At 45.8% G+C, this 22,096-nt stretch overlaps 1 protein-coding gene across 1 annotated transcript in view; it reads right to left on the minus strand.

The window, feature by feature from the left end:
• FRMD4B (FERM domain containing 4B) overlaps positions 1 to 19,172 on the minus strand; it is a 142,049-nt gene extending 122,877 nt beyond the window's left edge. The window contains exon 1 of the mRNA XM_076346642.1: positions 19,149 to 19,172. The gene's annotated coding sequence lies outside the window, so the exon portion shown is untranslated. The remainder of the gene's footprint in view (positions 1 to 19,148) is intronic.
• Positions 19,173 to 22,096: the final 2,924 nt, after the last annotated feature.

Here is a 22,096-nt window from a genome sequence, read left to right on the forward strand (position 1 = left end):
CCTGCCCTACAACCCCAGAGCCCCTCTCTCCAAACCCTTCCCCACATCGCTGTGCTCACAGACACTGCTCCTGGGCCAAGGAGACCTCTCCAGGGAGGGCAAACCTGCTCTTCATATCCATTGACACAGGGAGAACATGTGCCACGAGCATCCTCATAAAATGAAACCCTTTTGGGAAAAATCAGTGACCTTGCCAGCAGCCCAAGAAATGCAAGGAGGACATTGCTCTTGCTCCTGCCCTTGGCAAAGACCTCCCTGAGAATATATTGTACCCACCTGCATTGGGTTCCCATTGCATGGCTATGAACTTTCACCTTATGTAAATGCACAGCTAGACCTGAAAATATCACCTGAATTTGTGTAAGTTTTTGCTCTTCCTTTTACAGTCAGCGGCAGTATAGTGATAATTCAAACACTGATTTGGTGTTCCTTTTTTGAAAGTCCCCACACTGATTTTCAATGATTTTCAGGCTTGGTCTTAAACCAGCCCTACAGAGGGAGGGTTTTCCTTTGTCTCTAATGTAGGAAGCAAAACAGCTACAAGACAACCCAGAGACCACACGGTGACGGTGATGGGGAGGGTGCAGGGGGTGAAGAGGGAAAGATTAATCTGAAAATACCTTGTGACCATTTCCAAAAGAGAGCCTAAAACAAGGAGGGACAAGATGACACAAGAGCGAAGATTGTAAGCAACAAGAAAAACAAATGGAAAGATTTCAAGTGAGCAGGTCACTGCAGGAAAGCAGAGGTGCCAAAGCAGCTGTATTCCCACAGCTGTACTTGCCATGCCCAGGAGCATCTGCAGGAGCAGCACGCACACACCAGGATAATGTGGTCGTAACTCACAGGAACATGAGCAAACAGCAGTTTTCCTGCTCACTGCATTAGCTCCTCGTATAATTTAGCAAAGACAGACACTGATCTATCATATTTCTCCTCCCTCAAAGCAGCAACATCACTTTTTCTAGGGTTGTGCATTGTTATTTTGGAGCTGGCTTAGGTTTTCTTTAAGTGAGACTCCAGAAGAATGTACTCCTTAGCACCACACTGCACACAGTGCTACGGGTACATGTAACAGATTCAAATGTCACCTCTGAACTATTAAAAACCAGAAGCAAAGACAAATATATCTATATGTAGCTACCACTGCATAGCATTTCAAATATGAAAATCCTCAGTCTTGAAAACGTGATCCTAAATTCTAATTGAATCCGTCAGATTTGTATGAACTTTGGATTCAGCAACATTCTTATGGAAGTAGCAGCCCAGGTTCCTTGGTTCAGAGCAACTCTGAAAGGCAGACAGTGAAACCTGAAACTGTTTGGAGCTAAGCAGCTCAGATGAGAGCACCTTGGCACGCATCCCCATGTAACAGCATCGACGTGCCTGGAAAGCCTTGAGAAATCATACTCCATTTAACACTACCAGGCATTTAATGATCAGCTTTCAGAAATACAGGGACATCGGAAGACGACAGTCTCCTTACACACAGGGCTGTGCAACCACCACAACCCCCTGCACAAGTGGCTAGATCTATGGGAACTCCTGGAAAGCAGACGTGCAGTTATCCCTGCACATAGGTGTGCTCCCGCACACACCGATGCGCAGTACCCATGGAGCGGCTGTGCTGTGCATCCTCACCTCAGACACCCCAACAACAGGTGTTTGCCTGTTAAGAGAAATTGCCTTTAATCTGAGGTGGTGAAAGACATTGTCAGAAGGTCTGGGGCTTAATCCTGGCTCAGAGCCTACATTTATACACCCCCTTTTGGAAGGGGGGGCCAAGACCACTCGGTCTGTTATTCAGACATAGGATCGACCACAACTGCGGAACAGCATCAGACAAGCACCAGCCTGTCGATTCAACACTGACATGGGAATTCCTCCTCCTCCTCCGTCTCCTCTGCTATTTGCATTCATTTCATGCAGGACCAATTCGTTCAAGCCTCCTGCTTTACTGCACTCAGATCTGGGGAGCTGCACCCACCTCACATGGCCATCCTCTCCCCGTGGCCAAGTAACAGACTGCCAACACCTCTAGGAGTGCCGAGATCCCTAAGCAAGCCATGGCTTGCCTGCCAGTTATTACGGCAGCTACCTCCGAGGCCACTGAACAAGGGGTCATGTGCCATACCTCCTGGTAACACCTCTCCTCCAGGACTTGTCATCTTCCCATTTAATTCTAACCAAGCAGGAGAGCAGTGCAGAAAGGGCAAGCTCAAATACAGTACTTTACCCAACATAATGGTTATGCAAGGAATCCAGGTTTACGTGCAGAGACTGTCAAAACGAGGGATAGAAGTAGTTGACACTGCAGAGCTGTGCATATGTTTTAAGAACACACGACCAGCTTTATGTTAGCAATTTTTCTTCTTTAAATGAATCTTTATAGGTACATCTTGGGGGGTTCCTCCTCTCTGCCCAGCTGCTGTTTTAAACCAGACTCTCCCCGCTTAAAACATGCTTAATCCCAAATAACTTGCACAGCAAAAACCAGGAGGTGCCCGGGGCTATTTCTAGAAATAGGGCCTCAAACCATTTTGCAGACAGGCAGCTGTTTTCTGGACTGACATCTCAAACAAGCACCTCTGTACTCATGCAGAAGAGCTCCCCTTACCTGCTCCTCCACATGCACCATTTTCATCCTACTTGTGTACACAGAGAGAAACCAAATTGGGAAGATAAGAATACCCTGGCAGGGGTATTGCCTAGTTTGGTTTTTCAATATTTCTGTGAGCCAACTAGGATTTTGTTTGCTAAGTAATGACAGAATATTTAAACGGTGCTGATTAAAACCATTCAATCAAGACATCATGCCTTTAGAAATACTGGCTATGTTTAATTCATGCTGCAGTTTTTTTTTCCCCTCCCTGAATTCAGCAATTCAGACTGCGTTCCTCCAAACCAAACACACGTGATAAAATTCTTGCACCTCCAAAACATAAAGACATGACAATATTTGGCCTTTTCTAGAGCAAGGTCTAAGTAAATTAGAGTTTTAGCAGGACTCGAAGCCACTCAGATACTTCTGGACACGAGACAGTTTCTAACTAACAGGAGTCGAGAAAGAAAATTTCTTGGGAAAAACCATCCCAACACACACAGGATTTTTGAAATATCAGCTCTGGAAGGAGCTGGTACTGGCTGCTGTTGGAGATGGGATATTAGACTACCCAATTCATTCAGATCATTTCTACAGGCTTGACTTGAGACTTTAAATTTGTACAAGTTTAACACCTTCGCAGTGGCCAGACTGAAAGGGCATTTAACATGAGAAGCACATGAATTTCATAGTGCACCAATACAGCAGCACAGAGCTCACTAAAACATAAGCATTACAAACTTGCTAGGCCTCCCAGGCAATTGTACGAGTTAAAGGTACTTGTTGCCTCTCATTCAAATAAGCCCCTGTGGTTTTATTATCTGGAAGAGGAGTACCTTGCTTTGGGACAGTGATTTCTTGGGAAGCAAAGTGTCTCTCGCTAGTTCCGTCCCACAAGTAAAGCCACCCAGATCCATTCTCAGGGCACAGACAATAGAGGGACACTCTGGGGCTCCAACCGTCCCTGCCTTTGCTCTTCCAAACTTGCCCTCAAACCACCCCACACCTCTTATTTTATGCAAACTGTCAGATTATATACATGAAAACACACCATTGAGTCCCATGGTGGCAATTTGCTTGCCCCTCCTGACCAGCAGCTAACTCCACGCCACTGAAGGGACACGCTCAACCTTCCTGAAACGAAGAGACACAACTAGAGCAACCCTTGCTGAACCATGGCGCAGCCCTTCCTGAGGGGAAGCCCCCATTTCTAATTACTCCAGCAGCTGACAGAATGGTCTGTCAAGGCTTTTTCTTCAGGAACAACATGAATTTAGTCCCGAGATAAGTATTCAATTATCCACTGCTTTACAATAACCTCCCATTTTCCATCACCTGACACTACTTTTTAATAAGGAGTCTGCAGCAATCCAAGACACAAGGCCAGTTTGATGACAGTTTGACTGAGCACTGTTGGAGGAAGAAAATGTGTTCCTGCCACGACAGCAATTAGCAATGACAGTCTCTGCACCGAGCCCTCAGCACCATGCAAGACAAGCTTAACACACTGCTACTTCCACTGCTCTAGGTTTGATACAGCTGCGCACACAAAAACCCACCAGCCAACTAGGTGACTTCCAATGTTTCAGAAGTTGGAGGCTAAAACATTGAAGGCCTCACACCGGTTCTGACTTGGGCCAGTTCCAGGAGGTTAAAATATTCACGGAGTAACTGGCCTGGGACCCGTGCAACCATGTACATCACGCCTGCACCAGAGCCTCCAACCAGCTTGGAGGCGTCTCATGCAGGCAGGAGGCAGAAAAGCAAAACAGGAGCAGTGCAAAGAGCTTTTGGAAGTGTTTTGACAGCAACAGTTACAAGCCACCACACTCTTGTGTTACCTCATCTTTAACAAGTTTCTCCAAGCCAGCTCTCTCCCTTCAGCTCGCAGCAAATACAGCTTTTTTCCCTTAAACCCAATACTCACTACAGGCTAAGAGCTAATTTATGGTAATTCGTTAGGCTACTCTAATTCAGGCAACAACAATTCATGCTGTAACTTTCCGAAATGAATTCTTCACAAAAATACTACCCCACCCTTGCAAAAAGTTAATTAAGGATTCTTTTACCTGCTCTCAGAAGATCAGAGGGCAGATGCTGTCAGACAGGTTTGCCTTCTGTTATTACCAATTTCAGTAGCAATTCATCTCTCCTAATCCCATTCTGAATATCAGGCACTCACTCACACAAACACATGTTAAAATGAAATAAAGAGGTTTATTGTAACCACCCAGGCAGCAGCATTGGTTGGGATGAAGCTTGCAGAGAGGACAAGACAACTGAGTACGTGGGGATGACTTGCTCTTCCTAAAATCTGGAGGACATGCTGTTCTTCTGAAGCCCCCCTGGCCCTCTAGATATTTGCTTGAGGTTTACTTTATATGCACAGTTTCCTAGCGGAATGGCAAGCATGCAGAGCACATTCGTCTGCTAAGTACCTTCTTCAAAATTTGGGTAAATACCAGCACGTTCCTGCCAAGCTCACACAAACAATTTGGATTCTAATTGCAGGAGCAGAGTTTGAAAGAATGACTATCACCTTGCTGCCTGGTATTCACTAAAACCAAGCACACGACTTAACTGATTTTGTCCTCTGCTAATCAATATTGTTAAACTCTCATGGTGGACACATTTGTCCCAGTAAGTGATTATTCTAAACTGTATTATTTAGACAAAAAGGGTAGCTGTAACCATGCCAGGAGGTTCTAGCAGGTAAAAAAGTGTCCTGTATGTAGAGAACTATGCTTTACAGTAATGAAACCATTGCTAATACTGTCATTAGTATTGATAGTTTACTGGACAGTGGTAAATTTGAATTTAAATTAATTTTTCTTCCTCTCTTGCCTCATCCTCCCCTTGGACGTGGGTGTGTCAACTGCAGAGAAATTGCTTGCTTCAAAGAATTGCACACTGAAACAGTGAATGCAAAACTTTCAAAACCTTTTGTGCTCGAGAAGGGCAAAAAACACCATCAATAAACGCCTATGAATCCTTCCTCCCACCAGAGTAAGGTGCCATACCTTACCCAACACCTTCATTAGACAATACCAGATCACCAGGATGTAGCACAGAAAAACTGTTTCAAGCAAAAACCAGTCACAATAAGACAGAAGACAACTGAAACAGTTACGTATACATGTACAAATGTATTTCTTCAGCCCAGGCCAGTCACTAGGAGCGAGATGCTAACATTGAGGAACTACATAAAGTCACAAAAAAGTCCACCCCCTTGGATCTCATCAATATGGCTGCTCCAAGCTTAATCTGCTTTAAAGCCACAGGTCTGCCTCAAACACTGTTAGTTTTTCAATCCAACTTTCTGGGGCCTGGCAGGGATTTTTATCTGAAGAATTTCCTAACAGAGCAAGCCCAAAGCAGGCTTGTACCTGCTTTCTCAGCCTCCTGTGCTATCACCCCTTATTATGCTATATTGAATAGCTGTCCTGCCTTCAGTTTTGCACCCTTCAAACCTTCATCATGGTGTCTCTTTGCACTGCCCTGTGCAAACCCCCTCTTGCTTTGATGTTTCTTTGCAGACCTGGCCTGTGCTGCAAAGAGCCACTCTTGACTCAGAACTGCAGCCCTCAAAATCATTTACTCTAGGAGTTACCACACCGATTACAAGAATGTCCTGATTTTGGCTGGGATAGAGTTAATTTCCTTCCCAGTAGCTGGTACAGTGCTGTGGTTTGGATTTAGGATGAGAACAATGTTGATAACACACCGATGTTTTAGTTGTTGCTGAGCAGTGCTTACACTGGTCAAGGACTTTTCAGCTCCCCGTGCTCTACCGACTGAGCAGGCTGGAGGTGCACAAGAAGCTGGGAGGGGGCACAGCCAGGACAGCTGACCCCAACTGGCCAAAGGGACATTCCATACCATGGGACGTCATGCTCAGCATATAAAGCTGGGGGAAGAAGAAGGAATGGGGGGAAGATGTTCAGAGTGATGGCATTTGTCTTCCCAAGTCACCATTACACCTGATGGAGCCCTGCTTTCCTGGGGATGGCTGAACACCTGCCTGCCGATGGGAAGGAGTGAATGAATTCCTTGTTTTGCTTTGCCTATTAAACTGTCTTCATCTCAACCCACGAGTTTTCTCATTTTTACCCTTCCAATTCTCTCCCCCATCCCACTGGGGGGGGAGCGAGCGAGCAGCTGTGTGGGGCTTAGTTGCCAGCTGAGGTTAAACCACAACAAAGAACCAGCTCACATAAGAGACCACTAAAACAAGGAATTATTTCAAGCAGATCTTTTCAACTCCTCAAAAAGAAAAAGACAGATTTTGCTTTGGTTTTAGCTTTCCATTATTTTTCTCCCTATGCACAAGCATCTTTCACCTTCTTTATTCTTACACACAGAATTAACCTCTGAATTTAAAGTCACCAGCCTCAAGACAGCCTCTCACATTCCATAAATGAAGGTACCAGTCACAAACATGCAGAATTTCTCAGGATAAAGAAACCAGTTAAGATGAGCTAAGTCCACATGACCCTCTCCTATTTTTGGGGGGTAGGCAACGCTAAACCAACATGATAACCAGCATCAGGACTGACCCTAGGATCTCCAGAGGTCAGAGGGGGTATGTTGTGAGTTGCATGGGCTCAGGCAAGGCCTGCACAGGAGCCAGTGGTAGCAAGGACTGAATGCAATGTGCAGTCTTAAAATAAAAGTCCCTCTAGCCTGAGGTGACAGGCATTGCTGCTGAAAGCTGCTCTTACACCTGTCTTAGCCCCAAAGAAAGCAGGCTACACACAGGTGTTCTGATTCATCTACTACAGACTTTCTAGTCAGACACCACCTTCTCCTCCCAAACCTTTTATTCTTTTCTAGAAGCATGAGGTACTGCTCTAGGCAGAGCAGTACCTAGAGCATTATCAGACATCTTTTCCTGCACAACAGGAGTTTCTACTCCCACCTACCCCAGGAGGCAAAGCCACCCTGAACCTGCTCCCCAGACCTGGGAGAGTCCCCGGGGTTTGATGGCTCCAGGGTACGGGATTGGGAAGTGCTGGGAGGAACAGCTGGAGACAGCGTCAGGCAGAGATGCCCCTCCTCTCCGTCCAGCATTCATGTACACACACTCCTGCAGCGCATCCCCGACACCTCCAGAGGCCCGGCACTACCATCACACTGTACCCATAATGGTACTTTTACTCAGACAAGTGTTGCAGAGGAAGACAGGCATAAGTGATAAATTGCCAGCAAAATCCATTTTAACCACAGTATGATCTTGGCATCCTGGTGAAGCATCAGCGACAGCCCTTTAGTACAAAATACAGTACACACACACAGAGTATATTTTATAACTGCATGCCATACTGTCCTGTATGAAACTCAGAAAACAAATCGCATTTTCCCCCTATTCTCTCCAGTTTGTTGTCCAAAACAATCTACTTGACTACTTGTTTTAGTAGGATGAACAGGCCGCTGCAGGAACATCCCAGCAGCACAGCCGATGGTGCCACTAGCAGATACTGTGTCAGGTCCACCAGTATGTCCTTCTAAATGGAAAGGACTGAGTTTATACCTGTGGCTCTATCTCCTCCTCTGGATTTCAAGAAAGCAAATAAGACTCCTGTGAGAAATGAACCAGGATCTTAATTTCTGCAGATAGCTTCATTTGCCATTTCCTCGTCACACCTGACAGTTCTGTACAGCACCACTCTGCAGCCCGAGGCTACAAAACCACACGGATAGAGAGAAGCTTGTACCTAAAATCCAGGTGTGTGAGGGCCAGGTCCCACCGCATCGCAGTTGGAGAGGTGTGGAAGGCTGCACAACTAGGCCAGACGATAGTCTCCAACCTTCCTCCTCCCCCAGTAACTTCCTACCTCCCTGCTGTGCGTTGGAGGCACTTAACAGCTCCACCACTGAGTAAAGTGTGCCCACTGTTGTTTAAGATTAGCTGTTAGAACACAGGCCAACACACCTAAGCATTAGTCAGGGACTCCGAGTAGTTTGCAGTAAGATTTAAAAGGCTGGATTGCAGCTGTAAAAGTTACTGGCACAGTAGAAAAAAGAAAACAACATTAAACGCGATTTCTGGCACCTCAAAGCAGAGGTTTGAGCCTGCAACTACTGCTCCTTCCTAATGCCCATCTCCAAAAGCCTCGTCATGTAGGAGTTGCACCACTAAACTCAGAGTCCCACGCTGCAGCCTCCCGCCCTGCTACCCGCCCCAGGCAGCCAGCATCTCTCCCTGCAGTTTTCACAGTTCAGGTCTCAGCTGAGACAGACCGCACCTCCCGGGCCTATTTCATACTTTTAAAAGCACATGTAAGGGAAAGGAATGACAACATCTTTCTTTACTGAGACAAAGAAACAGCCACAGAGCGGTAAACACTTCCCCCCCCGCCTTCAGCAGGACTGCACACTCAGCACAGCGATGGTCTGGGAGTACAAATCTTAGATTAAGTTTCCACTTACCTGGACTCACTGGATGAAACTTTCTAAGCATAAACTGCCAGGCAGTTCATCCCCTGCAGCGTTTCCACACTTGCTGCTCCCCACCGCATTCATTTAACACTGCTCACCTTTGTTTCTCCTCTGGCTGCTCTTTCCAGCTCAGTCCCACCCATGGCTAGCTGTTATTACTTAACTTTTTTTTTCCCCACATTTTATTTTAGGAGGATGGGACTACAGAACACCACTAGTATGTAAAAACAAAACCAAACAAGTACAACTCTGCAGAGGAAGTGCCAGACACACAGTCTGCCGCACAGCACAACCCGCCACCCTGTACTTAAACAGCAGAACTGGAGACAACAACTGTTAAAGCAAACTGGGAGTCTTATTCCCGGTGCCACTAAAATCCCACGCAGCTATGTTTTAGTCGAGAGCAAAGATGACACACTCAAATGTATTTGAATAAACATACCGTATCTCAGCTGCTGCACAGCCCAGGCTCCATTCACGTAATACAGGGGAGTTTGAAGTAGGGGAAGGGATTTCTCTCACAGGGAGAAGAGAGGTGCAGCTTGCCCCAACAAGCATATGATGCTGTGGCAGGGTGTAACTTCTGAAAGACGAGATGTTAATGCATTGCTAACAACCCTTTCTGCCATTAAGCAACAAAACTAGTCATGCTGGGTTAAAAAAAAGATTCGGGCTGAGAATGAGGGGGTTAAAATTACTCTAACACCAGCTTCCCAATGCTCAAAGTGGAAGGAGCAAAGTTAGCAGCCAAGTTAACTCAAGGTAGCAAGATACCTGCAATGTACTCCAAAACAGGGTTGAAAATGGAGCTTACTTTAGCCTGGCTGAATAGTTTTTCCTAAAGACTTCTTCAAATACCTTTGTTATGAAACTTGTTTGTTTAATTATAAATTGAGATTTGATACACCAGACACCACAGCAGGACCTTTTCCTTTTTTCCTTCCAGGTTTCTTCTTCCAGTTTGATTTTTCACACGCATATCTAGATTATACACACATGCCAGAGACCCTTCCCCTCCCTTCTAAACCCACCACATACCCACATGGCTTTGACTCACATCCCCCCTTGACTAGGGGTGGACAATCAAGAAATCCCTATCCCTAAAGATTATTAAAAAAAGTAGTGTAGCACCTCATGATAAATCTTCCTGCAAGTCTGTAGTACTGAAGCAGCGGTCGCTAATATTTTAAGATGAGCAAGGTTTGCAAGGGAAAATTAGGATCTTTTGTCATACCAGTAACCCCCAGTACCCACACATATAGCCCCTCTTCCCTCCCCACACCCGCTGTCAGGCCAATTTGGGAAAGCCCATGGTTTTCCTCCTTTTCCCCCCCAACGATAATCAATCCATCTAAGTGACAAACTTAGGAATCCTGAACACTAGCGTGTTTGTCAGGTTCATGCTACTGCCTACAGAAACAGCTGTACAAGCCAAGTTTGCTGGTGTCCCCTGGATGTCCCAAGCTAACTAGGACATACTTACTTATAAGATTTCAACTTCAGTTTACCTTCTGTTTCATGGAAACCTGTCATTAGATGACTTCTCTTTTGTTTCCAGCAGATACATCCAGCCCTTACGGTGATTTACTTGTAAGCGCAATGAAGGCTAAAACATGGAAAGGGAGTTATGCTGTTGCCGAGAGAGGCAGACTCACAGGGTCAGCATTAGGAAATACTGACAGAGAAGCACATAACCGCTTGTTCCATGCCAGATAACGCATCAGCCTCAAGGCTGCCAGACAGACACCCTCTGGAGCTTCCCATTTCTGCCTCCCATGTAAGCAAAGTCAGGTGGGGCTGGAGGAGTGATTAGGAAAGGTTACTTCTCCAAACCTTCTCCTCTGCACAAGAGCACAGACTATTAAATCAGGTAGAGATGCAACCGATTTTCAATACGATTGAGACAACAGCAAAAGTTAGAAAAATTTCAGCTACCTAGATAAAAAAATTCATTTTGGAAGACAGAAGGACAAATCCAGGCATTCAGAATCTCTAATACATTAGCTACGCAATATATACACATCTCTCCATCCCACTAACAAGGATGCTTACAATAAATGCCAATTGTATTTTAGTTGCGAAAACATTAAATTCTATCAACTCTAAGATTTTTGACACTGGGAGAGGAACAAGTGATTTGAAACACGTACTCTATTTTATTGTAAAATTGAGTAATGGTACAGATCAGAAAGACTCCTACTGCAGCACATCCTTTTACATTTTCCACGCTTCACCTTTCTGCTCCATATGCAGCTATCATATGTGGTACAGTTACTTTACTGAAAGAGTATTATTAAAATTTTAGTCATTTAAAATTTGCTTTTAGCCAGGTCCTGCTCTCGGGCAGCATTCTTGCAAAGACATTTCCTTCATATTATGCACAAGAGGAAACTTGGTGTCAGAGTTAAATATGCTTAAATTGCTGGATCTGCAATCCGGAGGGGTTCGTAGTTTGTTTTTTAAACTAGGAACGGAAGTCTAAACTAAAAAAGAATAAGGAAAAAATGTCAGAGGAAAGTAAGGAGAAAATCCACAAAAGACAACTGCAGCTACCTCTGTGCACTAGGGACTGTTTGGAGACGCCTCCCAAGCTCCAGACACATTTTCCATCGCTATCACCTTCAGGGACAAACAGCATGACAGACCATTTCAAGGGTTTATCTTACACACACCCCCTTTTTTATTTTTAAACCTTTTGAGATTTAAGACATTTTACCTTTGTCCTGGTTTTGGCTGGGATAGAGTTAATTTCCTTCCCAGTAGCTGGTACAGTGCTGTGTTTTGGATTTAGGATGAGAACAATGCTGATAACACACCGATGTTTTAGTTGTGGCTGAGCAGTGCTTACACTAGTCAAGGACTTTTCAGCTCCCCGTGCTCTACCGACTGAGCAGGCTGGAGGTGCACAAGAAGCTGGGAGGGGGCACAGCCAGGACAGCTGACCCCAACTGGCCAAAGGGACATTCCATACCATGGGACGTCATGCTCAGTACATGAACTGGGGGGAGTTGGCCGGGGGGGGCCGCTGCTCAGGGACTGGCTGGGCATCGGTCAGCAGGTGGTGAGCAATTGCATCATGCATCACTTGCTCTGTATATACTTTTGTTATTATTATAGTTATCACTATTTTAATCATTGAAGTAGAATAAAGTAAACTGTTTTTATCTCAACCCATGAGTTTTCTCACTTTTACCCTTCCAATTCTGTCCCCCATCCCACCTGGGGGGAGTGAGCCAGCAGCTGTGTGGTGCTCAGTTGCCAGTTAAGGTTAAGCCACAACAACCTTTTTAAGAACTGCTTTCTTTACTGGTTTGATTCAGTCCCAGCTCTCTTGCACGATAGCTACCGAACATGCGTACATCTGCATTCCATAACTTCCAAGCAGGACTGTTAAGACGGATGCAGTAACCGTGCTCATGTAATCTATACATTTAGCACTGCAATGCCTCTAGAGGTATTATGTCACATAAAATACATCAATATGCTATGATCTCAGGCCTGAGGCTAGATTTCGGATGACAGCCGCCTTTTGTGCTGAGCCCAGCCCAGTCCAGACCAATGACTCTGCCTAGCTGCTCTCCTCCTCTTCCCTCATGGTTTTCTAGACTCCTGTCCCCCTTACCAACCTGGGTTTGCTTCCTGCTCTAAAGCAGCCCTACATCTTTCTACTATATCTATCATCCACCACCTCTCCCTTACATGAGCCTTAAACTAAAGAAGTGAGCACATCAGACATTGTCATATGAAACTACTCCACAAGGCATGACTACAAAGCAACAGCCTCTGCTGTGTTCTCATGGCCAAGGCAGGCTGACTCAAGTGAAAACACTCTCCAAAATACCCACTGATTATTTTTACTACTTTCAGACTTGTTTCTAAACTAGAGAAAGTGGTCTCTGCCCCAAGATACTTCTAATGTCTCTCCAAGTCCTTCTAGGACTTGTTGGGAAAGAAGGAAAAGGATGCACAACTTTTGCTGATGCTGTTTAACCTGCTACTTAAAAATAATTGAAATATTTCAGGAGTCTGTTTCCTAATCTTACACTTCACTTCAAAGGGGGAAAAAAATCAGCTGGATCATTTATGAATAAAGCTGGAACACCTGGGAACTGGCATTTCAGTAAAACCCTACAATTCCACATCTCTAAAAGCACATCAATATGGTATTCCAAGGAGATACTTAATTAAAACTCCAGGCAAAATTCTGGCCTTAAGATTCCCATTAACTTCAAGAGGGTCAAGATATCATTATCAATTTTGCATCTTTTGTCACTTGATTTTCTATAGATTTTCTATAAGATTTTTTCAGGATTTTAAGCCTTGAAAGTAATTTCTTTCTTGGAAAATTTTTGGGGAGAGAATAATTCTTTGAAATCTTTTATTTTAACACCATACAGCAATAATAACCAACAACATGCAGAAAAATGTATCTGTATTTTTGCTTTGTTTCTGCTTTCAAGTAAAAGGGGTTTGTTTTCAATGCAACACAAGGTAAATGGATTTTCTTCTAAAACCATCTCTCTTACACTGCAATCTGAAAAAAAATAAAGGATTAATTGTATGAAAGAGATTTGTATATGGGGAGATTAACCAGCCTACGGAACTCTTTCAAAGGAACAAAGATAGCTCAGACATTAGCATGAGAAAAACTGTAGGGCTACATTTTTTTTATTTTTACACATATTAGAAAGGGTTTTAGATACCCATCTCCCACTGCGAAGGCATGGCCACGCAGCAGAGCGCAACCAGGCTGTGATGATTTGAGCTGATCACTGCTGATCAATAACTGATCACCTGCGTGCTTTAAGGCCAACAAGCAGTGGCTGAAACGATTCTTTCAGCTCAGTAACTAGACCATACGATCTCAAAACATAAGGGTTTGGAGAAAATTCAGCTTTGAACTAGAGGAGCACAGTAGTGATCAATCCTGTGCTGGCAGATGAATGAAAGGACCTGGGTGGATTGGGGCTTCATACATTTGAGTTCTGGGGCATCTTGGCAAACACTCTTGGACAACAGTTTTTATAATAGTTTGTTAAACTGACAGATAACTAACAAGATAACCCCAGTAGAACTGCCTTTCTTCTCCCCCTTCAGCATCCCCCTTCCTTTGCACTGAAGTTTTGACTACTGCTGAAAATCTGAAGCTCGTCAGCTCCACGTAGAGCTGACCTACCAAGAGTTCAGTCTCTAAACAAAGAGGCCATCGTATAAAAGTATATCCTTTCCTGACTTTGCCCTATAAACAAGCTACACAGAAAACAAAGGACTGAAATTACAGTTTGCATGTATTCGATGTACAGTCTATGTTTTCCAAAAATTACTACAATTCTGAAGGAACTATGGTTTGATGGTTTGTTGTGTTGCTTTAAATAGCAAAAGAAAACAAAAATCCCTTCTTTCTATAACCTATACCATTTAAGCACAGAACTGTTAACCATTGCTGAAAGCACTGATGCATTACAACTGGGGGCAAGAGGAAGGCTTAATGGTTTGAAATGGCTGCAACCAGACAATAGCAGCTGTGCCTGTGGCTTTTCACCATTACATCAGATGCAAACTGCTTAGCCTGTTAAAAAATAGATATGCATGCTCTAAGCTGGCCAAGGAATTGCTCCTACAACTAAACATTGTCATACAATACCACTGGTGACGTACACATAAGGACATAGCTCATTTATCAATGATGCCCAGCGACCTACTTCCTGCACTCGACTCTTGACTTAATCATATTCTCAGCAAATAGTTTTAAGTATTGACCAATCTTGCAGCACATGGCATGTGCTGGTTTATCTGAAGCCTGATTACAAACACAGAAGTGCCAAGCCCAAGCCTCCTGTCAATCAGTCCTTCCTGCAATGAGGTGGTGATCTAAAAACCTTGATCTTTCTTTGTCTCTTGCATGGTTGTGTGTGCTCTACAGCTGTCCTCGGCTGCTCAGAAACCCTTAAATCAAAATATGGCTGCTTTATGAAAACTGTTGTCTGCAGGCAACTCTTCACATTCACTCTGCAATCAATTTCTATGTTAAGTACAAAAACTGTTTCACTGCGGTACTCCCATTAGGAAAAAACAGAACATGAGTCAAAACCGTATTAGCCCCTTAGAGAATTTGCTATTTTATTTTTTAGGTTTTGGTATATAATCCGAGAGGAAAAGTCTGAAATGTGATTTATCCACAAGGGTCTCATAGCAAATGAGCTCAGGGAGAGCTGTAACTTTTATTGCCATGTAGCCTGAACACACAATGTCTTTCCTTCCCTTCCCCCTGCCACTCTTGGATGGGGAGACCGAGAGCATCTCCAAAGTCAGCTCCTCTCCCAGCGTGCCGCTTCTCTGGGCTGGCTGTGCCACCCAGCTCAGACCCACAGAAAGGCAGAGCCTGGTGCTGCTGACCAACCCATGTCTGCTCCTGAGCTGAACCTGTCAGCTGAAACCAGCACAGACAGAAAGAAGCACTGAACACCAGCACTGTTGAGGAACCACATGAGCTGGAAGGGTCTCAGCTCCTCTCACCCTCCCATGGCACAGGGGCATCTCCGATCATTAACTCAAACATACCCAATAGAAATGGAAATCTACACAGAAAAGAAAGACCAAAAACTGGTGGCCTGAATATCTTCTCATTTATCCCAGGGTTAAGTCAGGCACTTCCAGTTAGATGAGTAAAGTCAACATCTTTAGTTAGCCAAACTAAACAGAACACCCTTCAGCTTCACTAATCTAGATTTTAAAGCTAGTCACGGGCTTATAGAAAGAGTAGTGCCACCCTGGTTGGGATGCTGCCTGACAACTTTAGGACCTAGAAATCATTTTACACCCTATTATAGCTCCTCCTCTACTGGTCTTCCTAGCTAGCCTGTACAACACCACATCTAAATAAAAGGTTTTATTAACCCTGGGATTGTACAGCTCTGCGTAACAGCCAGGGCACACTGCTGTCCGTGGCTTAACAATCACCAGCAGTCCATGGCACTGAGACCCAGAACAGAGGAGTGCCGGGTGCTCATTCAGAGCTACCTTACTCTGTCCAAAATCACATGTCAGCCCACCCGAGGGAGTATGACCAAGGTTTCCCAGCCATGTTTTCCAAATAGCCATGACTCACCCCCACCTCTTTTGCTACTCCTTATTCATGTAACTGCTGTAACACAGCATCCCAAGGAAGGGAAAAAAGCAAACAAAAGACATTATAGCCAATTTGTATGGAAAATCAATTAAGTTCAGACATCTCATTAACCTTCTAACCTGTTTATCCCCCAGCTTTAATTTATACTACCACTTGCAAATGGATTTGACACATTGGCCCATCATTTCCCTGGGAAGGTGCAACAGGCACAAACAGAGTCCTTGGATCCTGGTGTACTCCATTTATCCAGGTCCTTCCCTCCCTCCTCCCTGCCATTCAATGGATGCTAAGAAGCACTGGAGGAAGAAAATAGGATACAGAAAATATGCAAGAGCTCTTTGAGAGTTATGTAAGCCTTGCAGTGGGCCTCCTTTTTATATTCTGTTTCTTTAATTACCAGAAACTAAGAGTAGACTTGCCTACACCAAGAATGCCCATCTATGGCCAAATCAGCCTGCTCCCGCAGTGGTGACAGAGCCATGCTCACAGGAGTCTTTTCATGCCACACTTCGCTTCCATGCGTTCACAAGACTGAACCAAATGACATGCACTGAAAATAAGTTACAGGCGGTGTGTGGAGTTTTGGTTTTAATGTTATAGCACAAAGCCTGGGAAAGAGCCCCGATTTCTATAGCTGAGATGCATTCACAACCTTTACTCTGGGGAACTCGTAACAATTTCATCTCACTAGCCAGAAAACACCCTAGCTTCAATGAATACAAACCCAGCCCCCTCACAGTAAACCACAGAAAAATGGTCACCTGCATGTTAGATCTCAGGAGTTCATTCACTCCTGTCATGTTTTCAAAATTATAGGATTCCAGGACTTGTTAACACACTGAGAGGTTTCTGTACAATCCCTGTCTTTTGACTAAGATGACATGTGTATTTCTAATGGACTGAAGTGCACGTTCTTAGTAAAGGTTTTGACATGTTTAATGCATCAGAATCAAACTAAAAACATCAAGTCTGACATAGCTGCACCCATGAAAGTCCAAGGAAATCAGCAAGATGAATCTCTCTATAAAATAGACCAAACCTTGAAATTCATGCGGTTGCAGGCAATATAAATCTTTCCAAGGCAAGCACTGCTAACTTCTGCAGAATAAGCTCTTAAAAAAAAAAAAGACGAGGAAAAGGACAGCTTCAAGAAAATAATTCTAAAAAAGCAGAGAACACAAGTGAGAATAGGTACATTTTTCTAAACATACGTTCCTGCCTCTGTATAAGCCAGGCATAACTAAAGCACTGCAGTCTTCCCCAGCCTGCAGACAGATCTCCAGCCAGTGCCCCTGCAGCTGCTCAAAGATTTCCCAAGTTATAGCCAAGTAAAAATTGATTAAAGACTTGACTATTTCACTGCGGCTATTGGGAATCCTGCAAAAGTTACAAGAATGAGCTCAGCTGCTCTTTGCTTCCCATTAGGCAAAACTCTAAATTAAGCCAGAGCTTGAAGAACACAATCCCCTAAAGGAAAACCCAACAAGTCCCCCAGCCAGCAGCTATCTGCGCTGCCCTCTGTTCCAGCAGAGACACGCAAACACTTTAAAATGGATCTAAGACTGAAAACCAATACTACAGAAGAGGGAGACTGGACCCTTTTGGAGACACTGTTCTAACAAGCTCTTTCCTAGATCTCATCCTCCAGCCACTACAGGCACTCCAAAACTTTTTTCCAGGAACAGCGTGTTCAACCTAACATTCTTCAGCTACATTCAACAAAGCTACATTCATTTAGCCAAGGACCACCTAGTCCCGTGTATAAAAAAACCAAGGGAGCAGTGAGGTCAAAGGTAAAGCATTACATTATTTTACATCATATCAATGACTGGGTTAGAAAGCCCAGTCTACAAGCACACAGTGGTTAGTATAATTTAAACTGATATTAAGTGGCACATAGGCACCCAGAAACCTCATCCTTACCATGCAGCAGGTTCTAAGCAAAGTTTATTTCAATTTAGTTGAAACCCATGCAAGGGCAATTTGAGTCAAATTGAAACATGGCTGTTACACTCCGGAAAAAGGAGAATTTTCTCAAAATAGGTAGGTCTGGACTTAAAAGCTCCACAGGGGAGCGGGAAAACACGTGTCAGGGTATCATGTCCACAGAGAACCTGCGGCTAAGGAGGGGTTGAAGGAAGAGAGAGGCGAGAGGAAACCCACCGAGAACAATACGGGGAAAGGGACTATTCTCGGCAAGAGGGAGGATGCGAGGCCAAGCGGGGAAGGCAAACAAGTGTAACAAAGGCAGAGGAAGCGCCCTGGGCTTCCTCCGCAGGGCCTTGGTCTGGCAGGGATGTATTTTTGTCCAAACGTGCCTGTTCACAGCCCTGACGGACCCTGTGCTGTGGCTAAATACAGTGCCGCACGGCTCCTTTCTTTAAGGGGAACGGCAAGATGACAACGCTGGTGGATCCCCTCCTGCTTGGCAGACTAAGTTCGGGTGGGAATACCTTTTGGACCCCTCAGCCCACAAGCGGCACTCATTGTCTGAAAGCGAGCAAATATTTGTTATCACCCACGCCGAGAGCGGAATCGCAGCGGCGACACTCAGTTCTTCATCGCGCTCCGTGGGGAATTTAATCCTCCCCCGGCGCTTCCAGGTTCGCTTTCCTTGGCAGTCCCTTACCCCGCCAGACGCCGAACTTCAACCAAGCGGGCTGCGGGGGACGGGGCGCGCAGGCAGAGCCACGAGTGGGTGGGGGGCACCCCGGCCCCCCGCGGCCGCTCGTGGGTGTGGCCGCGCGTTTCCCCTCGCCACCACTCGCGCTGTCACGGCGGGGGGAACCCCGCGGCTTCGTGCCCCCCTCCCCCCCCCCCCCGGGAGCCCCGCGCCGTCCCCCCACGCAGCCGGGAGGCAGCCGGAGCCGCCGCATCCCCTCCGCCGCCCGGTTTGAACGGCGGCCCCTCCCTCCTGTCAACCGCTGCCCCCCCCCCCCCCCGTTAGCAGAACAATGCGCTGCCCGCCCCGGCCCTTACCTTGGCTGGGGCTCCGCCGAGCGGTGCGGGCAGCCCGGGAGGCGGCCGCCCGCTGAGCGCACGGGGCTGCCGGCGGAGCCCAGCCCGCCCCGCCCGGCTCCGCCGCCGGTGCCGCCTCTCCCCTCGCATCCACCCCCGCGGCGGCTCCCGGCTCCTCACCGCACGCCCGGCGGGGGCAGGGCTTAGCGCCGGCGGGTCCCGCACGCCCGGCGGGGGCAGGGCTTAGCGCCGGCCCGGCTCACACCCCCGCCCGCATCGGGGCGTGAGGGGGAGCGCTGCCCCCCGAGGCGGGTGCGAGGGGCAGCTCCGCCCCTGCCTGCGGGGACCCCGCTCCCCCCGAGCGGCGCGCGCGTGAGGAGGGGGACCAACAGATCCGCAGCCACCCCCAGCAGCACAAGACCCGATGGCAATGGATGCTCGGGTCATGTTTACATCTCGGTGTGTGTGTGTGTGCGTGTGCACACGCGATCTCACCCCGCACAAAGCGCCGCGGCTGCCTCCCTGCACAGGAGAGGGGACGCGGGCAAGTCAGAGCATCCTCCTCCTCCTCAACTTCAGCAAAAGCCGGAGCAGCGGAGGGACGTGTCCGGCCCTCCCCCTCCACGAACGAGGGTGGCCAACGCTGGCACAATTCCCCTGGCTCGGCTTCCCCTGAGCCGCTGTGGGTCTTCCCCCCGCCTTCGATTTACTCCCAACCACAACTCACAATATAGGCAGAAGACCCGTGTCATCTCCTCTTGGGTGATTTATGGAGATTTCTACAGGGCAGTGAGAAGGGGGCTGGGTTTGCCTAAATCCAGCTATCTCTGTTCATAAGGGCCCTTTGTCATCCTTGCAGTGTGAAACAGAACAATAAGACGAGTTCAAGAATATCCATGCCGGTACGTTACAAGTGCAGGCTTCTAATTACCATATGGAAATATGGGCTGTCTAAAGTACAGTAATGAATAGCAGTCTGGATATTGTTTGGGGGTTGTCAGATAAACCGGAGGTGCTGGCAAATGATGTTAGAAGCCAGGCTTGCCCTTTGAAATGAGCAGCACCATAGCAAGTCCTGTATATTCCACAAAACAAATCACTGCAGCTAAAACAGCAATTGTGCTGTGAGGAAATTCACTCTAATACTTTGCCATTAAGAAATATGCTGTTATTTTTCCAGAAATTTCACAAATCCTTGTTAGTTCATTTAACCAAAATTAAGAGGATCACAAGATCCTCCTAGGTAAATGGGGGGTGGTGGTGTCTGTAAAATTATATATAAAAAATGGTTATTAGCCCCAGCAATGCCAGGTCTTCCTATTTATCACATCTACAGACTACAGCACCAAACTACCTGGTACTTTTCTTAAAGCAGAGGAATAAACACAGCTTGACTCACATATTTTGCATACATCTCCATCTACACTTGTGCAGGATTCCTTGGCTATATTGCACCTGTGCCATTTTAGCAGTGATCTATTCATGCTCTCTTGTGGTTTGGGGACTGAGAAGTGCTCTCAGATGTTTCCCATTGCCAGGAAGGTGACAACATTTGCCTCTCCCACTCCCAAGTTGCCACAAGTCGAGTGATGCAATAATTTCAGGTCATTGGGTTTTGCACATCACGCTCCAAAACTTTCTTCCATATACCCTGCATCTTACAGATCCTGTCTGCTTTACTCACAGGACCTCACAAGTTTCCTGCACAGTCACACAGAGTTTACCTGCTCCCTAAAAACACCAAGCAAGTGATTTTAGCTACTTCTGCATGTACCACTATACCAGTGGTCTCGTCCCTGCCCAATTTCCAGCTATCAGTCACCCCCCCCCATCTGTGCTGCAGAAGGTAAACAACCACTATGCAATCTCCCTAAGAAGATTGTTCCGTATCACAAGAAATTCTAATACTACCACTACCTATTATTTCAACCGTTAAAATTCACCATACCCTCCCCTTCCTGCATTTAATACTTTGTTAGGGGAAATTACACTGACAGGTATTTTGATGTGATGTATGCATCCATTTGCCTTCCACAAATAATCCTAAATCAAAGTCTAGAGCCAGAGGAGTGAGCTTCCTTTGAACAGGTGAGGTCAGCCAATATTTATAGTAGCTGAAATAAATGCTCTTTATCTGTTTTATAGCTGTATTATAATAAAATCAAAAGCTTGCAGAAAATAGTGCAGATGCACCTGAACCAAATATGTATGGAAAATGAGTGATAGCAGTGAAGATCTTCAGTGACAGCAGAGAAGACCTTCCGATATGATTGATGAAGGGATGCAGGGCAAAAATTCTTCAGCCAAGTAGCCTCTGCTGGCTTTGCACTTGACCCCGAGATACCAACTTACACCAGGACCCTGTTGTGGTAGGTGTCTGACAAAACCACAAGGTCTCTTGCCCTCAAGAGCAGAGAGACCAGACAAATGAAGCACAGGCTGAGGAACCTGAAGATGTGGTTTGCATGGGGTCTCACAGCAAGCTGTAAAGAATTTCTCCCGCTTTCAACCAAGCTAGCTCAGACTCTATGTCTCACCTTAAGATGCCTCAGATTTGGTGAGAAATCCTCCTTCTAGTCCATGATGGGGAGCAGAACTTAAAGTAGGACTTAACAATAAAGTCCTTTTGCCCTCCTTGGCCAACAGCCATTTACATAATTCAAAACTCCAGAGATTAAATGCATTGCAGCACAATTAGTCAAGATATCCATTTATTGAAGGTTTGGCAGTCTGAAACAAAAACCCTGCATTCCTAGCCCTGAAACATTAATTTTTGGATATCAACTTAAATATCTAGAGCCTATGCACATGAGAGTCAGACTGGGTCAAAGATCTCTTGGGAACAGTGGCTGATTTTATGCTACTTTCCTTATGTGAAAGGTAGACCCCAGCACTGACCATAGCTCTGTGCAAAATCCCTTTATAGCAAAGGAGGAATATTAATGTTTAAAAAGGTACTTTGCCTCTCT

Source organism: Aptenodytes patagonicus, chromosome 8, assembly GCF_965638725.1.
Source record: "Aptenodytes patagonicus chromosome 8, bAptPat1.pri.cur, whole genome shotgun sequence".
In the NCBI taxonomy this organism is placed as follows: Eukaryota; Metazoa; Chordata; class Aves; order Sphenisciformes; family Spheniscidae; genus Aptenodytes; species Aptenodytes patagonicus.